We start from the raw sequence: 13229 nt of genomic DNA, 5'->3' as shown, positions 1-13229 counted from the left end.
TGCGTCAATGGGCCCACAGACTTTTTTGTTTGTCTCGGCATGATACACATGTGTGCCAGATTTCATACATGTAGCTCAAACGATGTGGTCGTAGGGCTGCATTTAACAAGGCATAGGTAGCGCTCTAGAGCCATTTCCCAGTGCTCATATGTAAAACCATTAAAATACAAAATTTTTCACCAGACCTGGCATGTGTGCAAAATTTCATGAGTTTTTGAGCATGTTTAGGCCCTGAAAAACGCCCTTGTTTTTCCTGAATAATAATAATAATAATAACAAGAAGAAGAAGAACAAACGGAGCAGATACAATAGGGCCTTCGCACTCTCAGTGCTCGGGCCCTAAAAACTTGATCACACAGATTATTTTCTGTACTTTGAAAAAAAAAATCATTAATGAAGACTGCTCGTTGTCTGATAAGAATATTTATCTGTTATCTCTAGTTATCTGTAGCTAGCAGTCTGGTTTGTACTTGTGTGCCTTAGACTTCCATCATTGTGTAATGCACAAAGCTGCGCAGGGTGAAAATGTTTTTATTACTTTTTTTAGTCTTGAACTTGTAAAAATAGGAGAAAGTTTTAGAAAATAACATGTTTGGACTATTCCATAGTTTAAAACATAACCAGAGAAGTTTAGATCAAGCCCACCAGAGACCACATTGTTGGAAATCAGTAACAGCTGCAAGCCATTTTGCAACCCTGCTCTACTCTGCCTTCTCTTCTTGATGACTTTTCCCACACTGTGTGAACTTGACTTTTGACTAGAGTCTAAAAGTTCACCACAATCATAGATCGCAAATGGCCTTAACTGGGTTTAAGGCCATATGTTATGTTGCTTTGTTCTGCAGCACTTAAAGATTAGGCTTTAAGATTACACTAAAACATGTTTACTGGAGTCTAAATGAGGTTGTGTGTTCACATTTGACTAACAGAATTTTGTTGGCCAGTTTAAACGATGGGAACGATATAATTATTGTGAATGTAAAAAATACAAAGTTAAAAGAATGATTAAATGAATATTGTTCAAAGCACTTGTTTCTTGTATATTTTTCTTTATTTTATTCTTATGGTAACATGTGGGGTTTTTTTGTTTGTTTTTTCTCTTAGCACCATGGTTCATGGACACTCACAGCCACTTCATTAGGTATACCAGTTAAGTTGTTTAACACAAATCAGCCAATCACGTGGCAGCAACTTGGTCCTGTGAAGGTGATAATATTTACTGAATTTAAATGGGCTCCACAGTCGGAAGGTAGACTCATAATCTGCTAAAACAGGGGTGGGGAACTCCAGGCCTCAAGGGCCGGTGTCCTGCAGGTTTTAGATATCACCCTGGGTTAACCCACGTGAATTAAATAATTAGTTCATTACCAGGCCTCTGGAGAACTTCAAGACATGTCCTGCAGGACACCGGCCCTCGAGGCCTGGAGTTCCCCTGTGCTAAAATTGCTGTTGGAAAATATATAACAAGCCCTTTTTATGATGTGACGGTGATGGTGAATAATTTGTTTAGCACTAGGGGAAAAAAACACTTTAACCAAAGCTACATAAGCATGAAAGCATGAACAGTCTGATGTGTTACACCAAATGCGAAGCAAAGCTTGGCCTCGTGTTGCCCATGTGAATACAGTCACACTGGAAAGCCCCAAATATTTGCCACTAACAACAAATAGGATGAGAAAGAGTCCAATGTTATTCCAACTGGACATTTAGTATGACATGAACATTTAATATGTGACCTATGATTATTCTTTCAAATCATGCTGACCAAAAAGCACCGGCCACCCACAAACAGAATCAAACAACTGCTCCTGATGGGTTTCCAGGACACGGCGTGAAGCAAATTTTTGGCCAAAGATGAAGCATAAAATGAGCACGAATTTGGCTCCTCTGGAGTCAATAAACTCAGTTTAACTCAACCACAACTACAATAAGTACCTTTAAGGTTCTTAAATGCAGAAATCATAGGAGCCTCATGCCGTGTGTGACTGGTGGGAACTGTGCAGGACACTTGTGTTTTTATATTGCTGTAGTCAGAAGGTGACATTTCCCAGCAGACGAAACATTACAGTGAATTAAACATGAAAAGACTTTGAGTAAACCAATGACTCAGTGCGGCTCATGCTGGAGCTGAAGTTCAGTTCCGGTTCATTCAGACCCTGTTCTTTGTCTACCTTGCCCCCATCCCTAAAACCAAACACTCACAGGGAAACTGCAAACTCACATTTTGACTGTCGTGCTTGAATTTCTCTGAAATTTCTAAACCGTCACTTGCTGCCAAAACACAGTGGAAAGCGGGAAGTGGAAGGAATTCTTCTGTTAGTCATGACTGAAGACCCTCTTTGTAATCTGTGTAAAGATAATTAATCTTTTTAAATGACTGGAAAAGTAGAGATTAGGTTATGAGAAATACATCATCATACAACACATCATTTTCCACAGATTTCGCCCTCACAGTCACTCAGACCTTAGAAGGGCTCTTTGTATGGACTGAGAAGTGTGCGTGTCTGTGTGTGTGTACACTGGGTGAAATAATTATTTGATCCTCTGCTTAATTTGTAAGTTTGCTCACACACAAAGAAATTAGCTGCCTCCAATTTTAAAGGAGAGAAACAGAATATCAACAAAAATCCAGAAAAACACACATAACATAAAAGTTTCATCTCCTACAAATGACCATCAATCACACTCAGTCTTGGACTCCAAGCAAGATCTTGTCTCGTGGTGGATAACAGAAGAAGTGACAGACCTCAAAGCTATCTACAGCAGGTGACCAGAATCTGAAAGTCATGTCCTTAAGAACTAGGGGAAAAAAATCCAGCAAACACCTGAGAGGTGCAGCTGCCCCTTCAGCTGATTCATCTGCTGTTCACTGAAGACTCATCAGAAATGGTTTCAGTGGAAGGGTGGCTGTCAAGAAGCCATTCTTTATGAAGGAAATGGGTAAAAGAGGATGAGGTATGCCACACTGCACAAGAACTGTACTGAACACTAGTTCCAGCAGGTGTAATGGAGGGATGAATCCGATGAGGAAGTTTGGATTGATTCTGTTTGTTGGCTCTGATTCACTCCCTCTGACTGATGTTTTTCTAAAAGGTCAGTTCCCAGTAAAAGCAGCAGAGTGGGTGAGGCGTGTCCCAACTGGCAGCTGAGTCCTAGTTATGAGAACACACAGCTTCCTGTGTGTGGTCCACCTGGCTCTCACAGTCATTACTATATAAATGGATCTGCAGAGTGAGTGTGTGAATGGAGCACAGCTCCACAGAGTAACCTGACACTAACTTTCTTCTTCTCTCTGATATTTTGCGCACTGATTCTTCAAAAAAAACCTGAACCTTGCTTCATATGCTTTTCAGCCACCTGTTAGCTGATGCTCATTGCCTCAAAGGAAGAAGATCATGATCACATGGTTGCTACTGTTTTCACTCTTCAGACAAAGCACGCAAGATGGACAAGGAGAGGGTAAGTATGTCGTCCTCTGTAATAGTCTTCAGGTATGAAAAGGATTGGATATTTTTAGTAAAGAAGATTTCAGATTTCAGCTCTTAGTTGTGTATACACCTGAGTTTGCACAAAGAATCTTTACTATGTATGCTAAAAGCCAAAGACATGCAGTGGAGCTCCAGGTTATGTTGACTTTGCACTCACCAGAGTTTTCAGGAAGCATTAGCCACTGAGATGCAGAATCAAGGCATAAGTAGTGTCTGTAATTTCCCCTTTGTAACAACTGCACAGGGGGTGATTTTTTAATTGATAATTCGTTTTTTATAACCAACCCATTTAAATGTTTTATAAAGGTTTAAAGTTTGCATTTTCAACATCGTTTTGACTAGCAGATGGGCACAGACCTCATTGCGAGCTATCTGTTGGTCTTTAGCTTCGATAATTGTGGACCTCTTGTTGGTGGGTTTGGGGTTTTTTTGTAACTCAAATATCTGACAAAAAATATAAAATGCTGTGTGGCTAATTTTACTAACAGGCCCCATGAAGTCTGCTTCAGCTTTTTTGAGCAAAATTCTAGGATATTATTATTATTATTACTATTGTGGACACAAATGGTCACATCTTCAGTTCACCTCACAACTTTACAGTGGGATTCCCAAAAAGTTGATCCTGTTCATCTGGATGTATCGTTTCATTACTCATCCAAGTGACTTCTTCGGGCTTCAATCCAGATAAACAAAATCAACTTTTTGGGATTTCCTTACCTGGAAGAGTAAGCTTGCATCAAGACTTGCTTGATGGATTTTTCTTCTTTGCTTTTTTGCTTTTAATCTTTAGATATCTTCATGGGAGTCTTTTCTGTATGAGAAGGACAGTGTTCTCGAGCTGTAACCTCCTTCTTCTTTCTCCAAACATAAGCAGCATTTCTTTTGCGCAACATCTCTAAAATGAGAAATATCCTGTCTCAGAGTGATGCTGAAAAACTAGTTCATGCATGTATTACTTCCAGGCTGGACTACTGTAATTCATTATTAACAGGAAGTCCTAAAAACTCCCTGAAAAGCCTTCAGCTAATTCAAAATGCTGCAGCAAGAGTACTGACAGGGACTAGAAAGAGAGAGCATATTTCTCCTGTATTGGCTTCCCCTTTTTGGCTCCCTGTTAAATCCAGAATTGAATTCAAAATCCTGCTCCTCACAGACAAGGTCTTAAATAATCAGGCCCTTCGCTCTCACACTGCAGGCTTGTTGTTCCTAGAGTATTTAAAAGTAGAATGGGAGGCAGAGCCTTCAGTTTTCAGGCTCCTCTTCTGTGGAACCAGCTTTCAATTTGGATTCAGGAGACAGACACTATCTCTACTTTTAAGATCAGGCTTAAAACTTTCCTTTTTGCTAAAGCATATAGTTAGGGCTGGACCAGGTGACCCTGAATCCTCCCTTAGTTATGCTGCAATAGACGAAGGCTGATGGGGGATTCCCATGATACATTGCATATTTCTTCTTCAGTCACCTTGCTTACTCAATATGTATTAACAGACCTCTCTGCATTGAATCAGACTTGTTATTAATCTCTGGCTCTCTTCCACAGCATGTCTTTATCCTGTCTTCCTTCTCTCACCCCAAACAGTCTGGGTTTTTCTCTGTATGTACTATTGTAGGGTCTACCTTACAATATAAAGCACCTTGAGGCAACTGTTGTTGTGATTTGGCGTTGTATAAATAAAACTGAATATAATTGAATTGAATTTAGCCAAAGAGATCTCATTTTGTCATATCTACTAATGGACATACTTCTATTATGCGTAATTTTCTCCACGTGTCCTTAGCATACTTATGTCTGGCTTGAAGGCCTCTCTGCAGAAGAGAAGCTTTTCTTGGTCTTTCTCTGAGTCTTTGAAATCTTTTACCTCCTGCCTCTGGCAGACTTGTGCTGCAGTGTCTCTCTCTCCTCTATTTTTCAATGATACATCTCATTCCAGTTTTGACCTTTGGACATGCTGTGATAACTTTGTACACCAGTGCCTGCTTTGTAAACTTTAACAATGTATTTTTTTCTCAAATGTAAACTGATTTTATTTTGTTTATTACAGGGGTTTACAGAGGCCAAAACTCTTTTGTATCAGGTTGTGAACATGTTTATTTCTGCTCTAAAGTTGGATATTTTACCATGGGAGTTGATGGGTATAACTACATTACAGGACATTGCACATGACGGGATCACCACAATTTTCTGCCTCATAGCTTGATGCTCAACACTGGCTAACACAACATGCACTTCAAATACGATATCCAATTTTTTGTTGGTGGCTCATTGTTTGAATTCGAGAACTGAAGTAGTGTTTGAACCTGAAAATGTCTAATGACATCAGCTCTAAGAAGTGGATTGCTATAGTAGGTTCATTCATCCACCAGCACAGATAGATATGACAGTCTTTAATAAAACATCAGTATTTGATGCCCGGGCAGTGACGACACTATTGGCACCACTGGCTGTGTCCTCACTGACTGCTGTTCAAATAGCCCAACGATGACTGTGAAGAATTGTTCAGGTCACTTTAACCATAAAATGTCCTGTGGTCACTTCCTTTAGGTGTTTTGCGTTGTGGACCTCAGAATGTGACTCTTGACTACGACAGTTTCCTGTTAAAGTGGGAAGATGACCCTTCTTGCTCTGTGATACGAGATGGGCTCGTGTACGAGCTGCAGCTTCTCATTGCAGACAAACCTGAACACAATGTAAGAGATTATTATGGGTAACTATAATCCTCACTTCTGTAGCCTCCAAACAAAAAGCTGTTCCTCTAATGTGTTTATGATAATGTTGTAGGGTGAAGTTGTTGTGGCACCTGCACAGATAGGATCTACTCATTCCTGGAAATGGACTTCCCATTTACCATCGCAGTGTGCTCGCCATTCAGTCCGGCTCAGGTCCCAATACAACAACCAATCAAGCCCATGGATGCAGAAGACGCTACCTGGTTAATATTAAGTTCAAATCATTTGATCTTTTTTGATTCTTAAACACTTTACAGTCTCGTTTATTCTTATCACTGTGCTTCTTCAGACCAGGGTGAAATACTGGTTCTCCCAAGAGACCAAATATTGGAGGTGGGCAGCACAGCCACATTCTGCTGCATGGTGCCAGATGGGGAAAGTATTAAAACAATGTTTCTATATGACTACAAAGGCACTAATGTAACAACTACAAAGATCAGTGAACATGTGCACTCCCTGACTGTTCACCTGGACCAAGAATCAGAAAACTATAGTGATGTAATATGTGACACAACCAAAGGAAACATCAACGGAGCCAGTTTTCACGCCAGCTGTAAGTATGATGTAGCATTTGAGATTGTGGTTTCTCAAATTGATCTTGTAAATAAATGGTTCTCTTTTAAATGTGCTTCTGTTTTTCCTGGTATTTGCCACAAACTTAGATCCTCCTGATGACAGTGATCTTAAGTGTGAAACCCGGGATCTGGAATCAATCGATTGTTTTTGGAACGTAGGAAGGGCAGCAAACGAACATCCTGCAATGGAAAGAACATATCAGCTCCAAGGAAGGTATAATAAGACCCAACCACCCCTAATATATCTACAGTCTCCTGTATGGAAGCATCTGAGGGTGTGAATCTTAAAATAAGACACCTCACTGGACACCTTGTTAAAAACCACTGCAGACCGTTTCAGATTCAGAAGAACAAAAAGTTGATGAACAGTACTTTTAGATGATCTCGATGATCTGTAGTCAGAAGTTACAAAAATGAGCACTTGCTATACAACTTCAGTTGCAGGATGATTTATTGGGGAAAAAAAAACCTGAAAAAATAATAGTCAGAAAGCAAAGTGCTCTACTGCGAGAGCATGCAGACTCCAGTGCTATCACAGACAGACAGGCTGCCCTGTTTACTACTTTTAGTTAGAGTGAAAATCTACAACATATCAGGCCTTGTCAAAACATTCCCTTTTAAAGTGCGCCACTCTCCTTTGTAAAATCCATGCATATCCAAGTATAAGCCACACACACACGCAGAGATGGTTAACACATTATTTGAAAACTAAAATAAAGTGCCCAGAATAAACATAGTCCAAAAAACAAATTGATTAATTATGGGATAAACAGTAGTTATGCTTCTCACAGTATGTAATGCCATATAGGTCAAAAGTCAAAGTGAGTTTACAAAGAGAACGTCCTTGATGAAATCACAGTGGAGTTGTTTTCAGGGCTATTCTTCTTTAATTTCACTTTATATGATTTGCAGTGAAAACTGCACACATTACACCTCGTCACCAGAGTTCTTAAAAAACCCAAAAACCTGAATATTTATAAAAGTAGTTTCAAGCAGTTGAGAGAAATGCTCTGATTTAAAAGACCATCAAAGCAAAAACATTTTGGGATCTATAGACTAAACTTTAAAGCACCAAACATTATTGATTAAGCAATAAGGAGTTCAGTCAATGACAAATTTAAAATGTACTCTTACTTTGCTTCCTAGTGAATGTGCAGTCCTGCTAGCCTCTGTATTTATTTAGTTGTAAATATTTAGTAATAGCGGTGTATATTTTTTACATTTTAGCTCATGCATCAATGGACGTTCAGGTAAATGCTCGCAAAAAGTAAAGCTGGATGCAGCTGAGAGGAACTGGACCTTAACAGCAACTAATCGGCTGGGAAAGCTCGAGATCCATGACAACGCGGACCTGACCAAAAGAGGTAAAGCTTTGAATAAAATTTGGTTAAAATGATTATTTTTAATCTTTAAGATCAGCTGATTGTTGTGATCTCTTGTTTTAGTGCACCTGGTTGCTCCAGACAAAGTGGCAGCTTCAACTGTGAACCCCAGAAACATCAGTCTGAAATGGAGCTGGACTGTGCAGAAGTACAGTAATCTCAACATCACATGCCAAGTACATGTCAGTGATGGAAACTCTAATACCAAAGTGAGTAGATTAAAAAGGAGGCTAAGGTATTGGCTTTTCAAAGTAAAAGTCTTCACTGAAGTCAGCTAACATAATTTTTGTCCTTGTAGACTGAAAACATTGGAGTTGGCCTCACAGCTGCAGTCATCAAGGACTTGATACCACACTGGGACTATGTTGTGAGGGTCCGATGTGGAACAGCACAGCATTTCTGGAAATGGGGTGACTGGAGCAAAAGTGTCAAAATCTGCACGAAGGGTGATGGTAAGTATTTTCTTTAAAAATCATAGGGTTTTAAATAAAACTGTATGATGAGATACAGATGAGTCAAATCTTTTATACAGTCTGAGTAAAGTCAGGTCATATGAAAGTAAGAAAAAGTTGCTGCTTCTCAACTGATGTGACTTCAGTAAACATTTACCTGATGAGCTTTTGGTCTCAGTTGATTGATTAAAGTCTCTTACTGAAGTAAATGTGGTGCTCATTTTGTAAATCATGGTCCCACTGGAGTCATAAAAACACAGCAATCTATCTTTTGATTGATTATGAACATTTCTAGAAGAAAAATATTTAATCTGCAAGGTTTGACTCCTGATTTTGTTTCTCTACACAGAAAGATTAGCTGGTTGCCTGAAGATCATAAAGATGTGTTTATGTTTTAATATTGGTGGTCACTCTGTCTTGATACAGTTGCTCTTGGAGCTACCAGCCTGATTGAAAAGAACCTGAACATCAGTTCGTACACCTTCATGATAAACGCACAAACAGCAGTTTCATCCAACACCGTTACTTTGAATCCATCGAGTAGGTTACTTTTTTCATCTTGAAGACTGTTTTCTTTAATTAGACTGTCAACTGTATCATTTTCTTTGATTTACTCGATGCGTTTCATTATTTTCACCAGCTTACTTGACAGTGCTGACCTTGATAGCCCTGGGAGCAGTTTTTATTATTCTGTCCATCTGCACAATCCTCTGCTACAGACACCGGGTGTGGTAAGCAGTGCACATTTGCCTCTTTTGTCTCCAAATCTTTGTTTGGCATTTATTTTCATGCATTCTATCACCCAACAGCATCAAGCACAAAGAGAGCATTCGGCTAAACATGTCAGTTGTGGTCCGATTTGGGAGGGAACCACAAACTACAGAATCCAGCATTGTTTAGGCAACGTCACGCACCGATTCAATATTAATTTTAGTGACCCCATATTGACATATCTGTAAGAGAATCAGGATATCTGTCGGGGAACTGTTGTTTCTTTTGTTAGCTGATATTTCTTGTGTGTTTCAGGTCAGTTTATGGATGCAACGAGGAGTGCAATAAATTACTTTCTGTCTGGCTGCTTAATGCTACCTCTATACTCCACACAACTGTACTACTCAGTTCTTTATTAGTTTCCCTGTATATTGCATTATCATGAGGTCATTTTCTCTGTTTTTCAGAATGAACATGTGTTTGATCATCATCACTTTGGTCAGAGTCACTACAGCGAGGTCATGGATGTTCCTGAACTGCATGATAATTTCTGACCACTAGAGCCTGTTGGTAGCCAGGACCTGATGTGTTGTACCTTCTCTCCATCTTCCAAAGATGACTACAATAGGCTTCTGCAGAAACCCCGCCATGCCCCACTTTACCCACAGAGGAGTAACCACACAGTCCCATTTCCTGTGTGTCCACATACATTTTATTACTACCAAGACATCTGCATAGCTGCTAGATGTGTGAACACATTTAAACTTTACACAGGAACTTTAGACATCATTAACTACAACAGGGGTGGGCAACTCCAGGCCTCGAGGGCCGGTGTCCCTGCAGGTTTTAGATGTGTCCTTGGACCAACACAGCTGATTTAAATGGCTAAATTAGCTCCTGCAGTTCTCCAGAGGCCTGGTAACAAACTAATCATGTGATTCAGGTGTGTTGACCCAAGGTGAGATCTAAAACCTGCAGGACACTGGCCCTCGGGGCCTGGAATTGCCCACCCCTGAACTACAACATAGTTAATCAACTTCATTATCGTCTTCGGCTAGGGTTAGGGCTGGGTTTTGCTTCAGTCACATGAGCCAGTCACTGGCTCTCTTTTACAGCATGTCTTTGAGCTGTCTTCCTATCCTCACCCCAACAGATTGTGACAGATGATTGCCCCTCCTTGAGCCTGGTTCTGCTGGAGGTTTCTTCCTGTTAAAAGGGAGTTTTTTATTTCCATTGTTGCTCAAAGGGGGTTGTCTGATTGTTGGGGTTCTCTTATTACTGTAGGGTCTTTACCTTACAATGTACTGGGCCTTGAGGCAGCTGTTCTGATTTGGCTCCATATAAATAAAATTGAATTTATTGATTAGATAGTTTGTATTCTTTAAATTTGTTTTTATTGTTACCTATTTATTGGTTTTATTGTTATGTATTATAAATGCTGCTACCAAGAGCTGCTTCTAACAGCTGATGCTCAATGACAATAAAGGTTTCTGATTCTGAACTGAATTGATTTGTACCTTCTGAGGACCAAAGAGGCACATACTTGTTCAAAACCTGTAAAAGGTATACATTAGCACCCGTTCTTTTATTTGTTTAGGTGCAAAATCAAAAGGTTGTACGTGGTTAAACAGACTGTTGCGACCAGCTGTTGCTCCCGATCCTTTGATTCTGACCTGGTAAGACACGAGACAGAATACTTCACTTCCCATGTTCCTCCTTATTTACACATGCACATGTGGAGATGTGCACAGTGCTCCTGCAGATCTGAAGGACGCTCCTTCAGTCTGTTACATTTATACTCTAAGCCCACAATAAATTTAGAACACCTTTGACCTGACCCCCACATGTGACTATATCACTGAATCCATACACACTATCCTATGACCGTTGGTATGTGCAGCTGTCTTGTCTCTTACCTACATATATCCTGGCTCCACATTCCTCCTGCTATTCTCAGAAATGAAAAATGTCACATTGCCCTGTTTATTTCCCTGTTTCCTGCTTAAGGCCAGGTCAGAAAGCGGTCACAGTGCAGATACATATGGACACATTCTGGCGCCTCTCTTCCTATGTTGTCTATCCCCACAGTTTCACATGAGCCATAGTTTCACATGATTTTCCCCCTTGCTCAAACTATTCATACTTTATTATTCAACTGCATCTCTGCAGACAGAGGCCTCTCTTTTTAAAAAAAAATCATGCAAGCCCTACGTATTATCCACACAGAAAAGGAAAAATTTGGCAAAATATTATTTTTTCTATGAGATTTGAATCCCTTCATATTTGAAAACCACTCCTCTAAGGCACTGTTGTACCTTTGTGGTCTGTTCATTACACAGACTACTGGCCAGTCATTCCTGCTTCTCTTTAGGACACAAAGAGGAAAGGTTACTGCTCCTATGACAAAACGTATCCCTCAAGTTACCTTATTTTCTAACACCTCAGTCGCCCAACCCTAGAGACTCGTCAGAGATCATCTGGCGACCACTGGTTGCCATGTAAAAATGTGTGTTTCCTGACTGGCTTCAAATGGGCTCCGGAAGTCGTTTGTTTGAAACTGATGTAGTGCTTTGGTTACTAGCAGGTCTCTAAAAAACACTTGATAACTCCTCTTTGAGCAGTTGTGAAATTGTGAAGAGTGTGACAGAAACCAGAAACTGGTAGTGTTCACCTTCACAGTAAAAACTTTGCCTTACCATTGCAACCAATACATTTAAACGATGCAGCTTTTACTCTGAAAGGAATCTTCTGTGTTTACGGTTTTAGTGCCCTTACTCGGAAACTAAATGGAAAGTGTTTACAGAGAATTTTCCATGGAAACTACAGTCAACCGTAGCGATGGGAATTGGATCCAGTACTAACGATTCCTTGGAATCACTAGTCTGCCTGCCTATCGATCCTGTTTATTGGTTCTTGCACTGTCACTATGATCAGCTGATTTCAGTTCATGTGTCAGACTGGCTCTGCCATCACTACAGAAACTAAACTGGTCATGTTGGAGCTTCCACAGCATGTCTTATCCTGTCTTCCTTCTCTCACCCCACCTGGTCGCAACAGATGCCCACCCTCCCTGAGCCTGGTTCTGCCGGAAGTTTCTTCCTGTTGAAAGGGAGTTTTTCCTTCCCACTGTCGCCAAAGTGCTTACTCATAGGGGGTCATATGATTGTTGGGCTTTTCTCTGTATTATTATAGGGTCTGCCTTACATTAATAAGAGCATTGAGGCGACTGTTGTTGTGATTTGGTGCTGAGTAAATAAAACTGAATTGAATTGAACAAGTATTGCACACCAGAGTGACCTTAGAACCGACTGACTGATCATTAATGTTTAGCCCATGTTAGTGAAAAATTTGATGAGAGATATTTTCCTTTGATCTGTGTTTATAAGAACCAAGAACTTACCTTTGATTCAATGCTGTAAACCAGTAAAACAATAAGCTTCCAAAGTGCTTTATGTGATGCTTTGATTGTGTCTGGTTACTGCCAGAAACTTGGTTGTTGGTTTCCAGAGAAACAGTAAAGCACCATGAAGACTGTGTGACCTGCGGTGTTGATTTTGGCATGAGTAATGAACACTAGAGGGAGCCAGCTCTGCATTAATGATGAGCTGTCACACGTTGCATGCCAGGAGTGTAAAGTGCATTTACACAGCTATCATAGCTGGACTGGCCATCGGGCATACCGGGCATCTGCCCGGTGGGTCGCTGGCGATTTTTTGTTTTTATGGGCCGATGGATTTTTATTTTTATTTTAGGAAGGGTATATATAATGAAAGGTGTTGGATTGGCCAATTGGAAATGATCGACTCTGGGCTGGACCAATTACAGCCGAGGAGGCCAGATGCACCCTCCCCCTTGTTTAGCAATCACGTGATTTTCACGCATTGCATGCCGGGA

This window comes from Astatotilapia calliptera, chromosome 7 (assembly GCF_900246225.1).
Source record: "Astatotilapia calliptera chromosome 7, fAstCal1.2, whole genome shotgun sequence".
Classification (NCBI taxonomy): Eukaryota; Metazoa; Chordata; class Actinopteri; order Cichliformes; family Cichlidae; genus Astatotilapia; species Astatotilapia calliptera.
Note: the sequence above shows the minus strand (reverse complement) of the source record.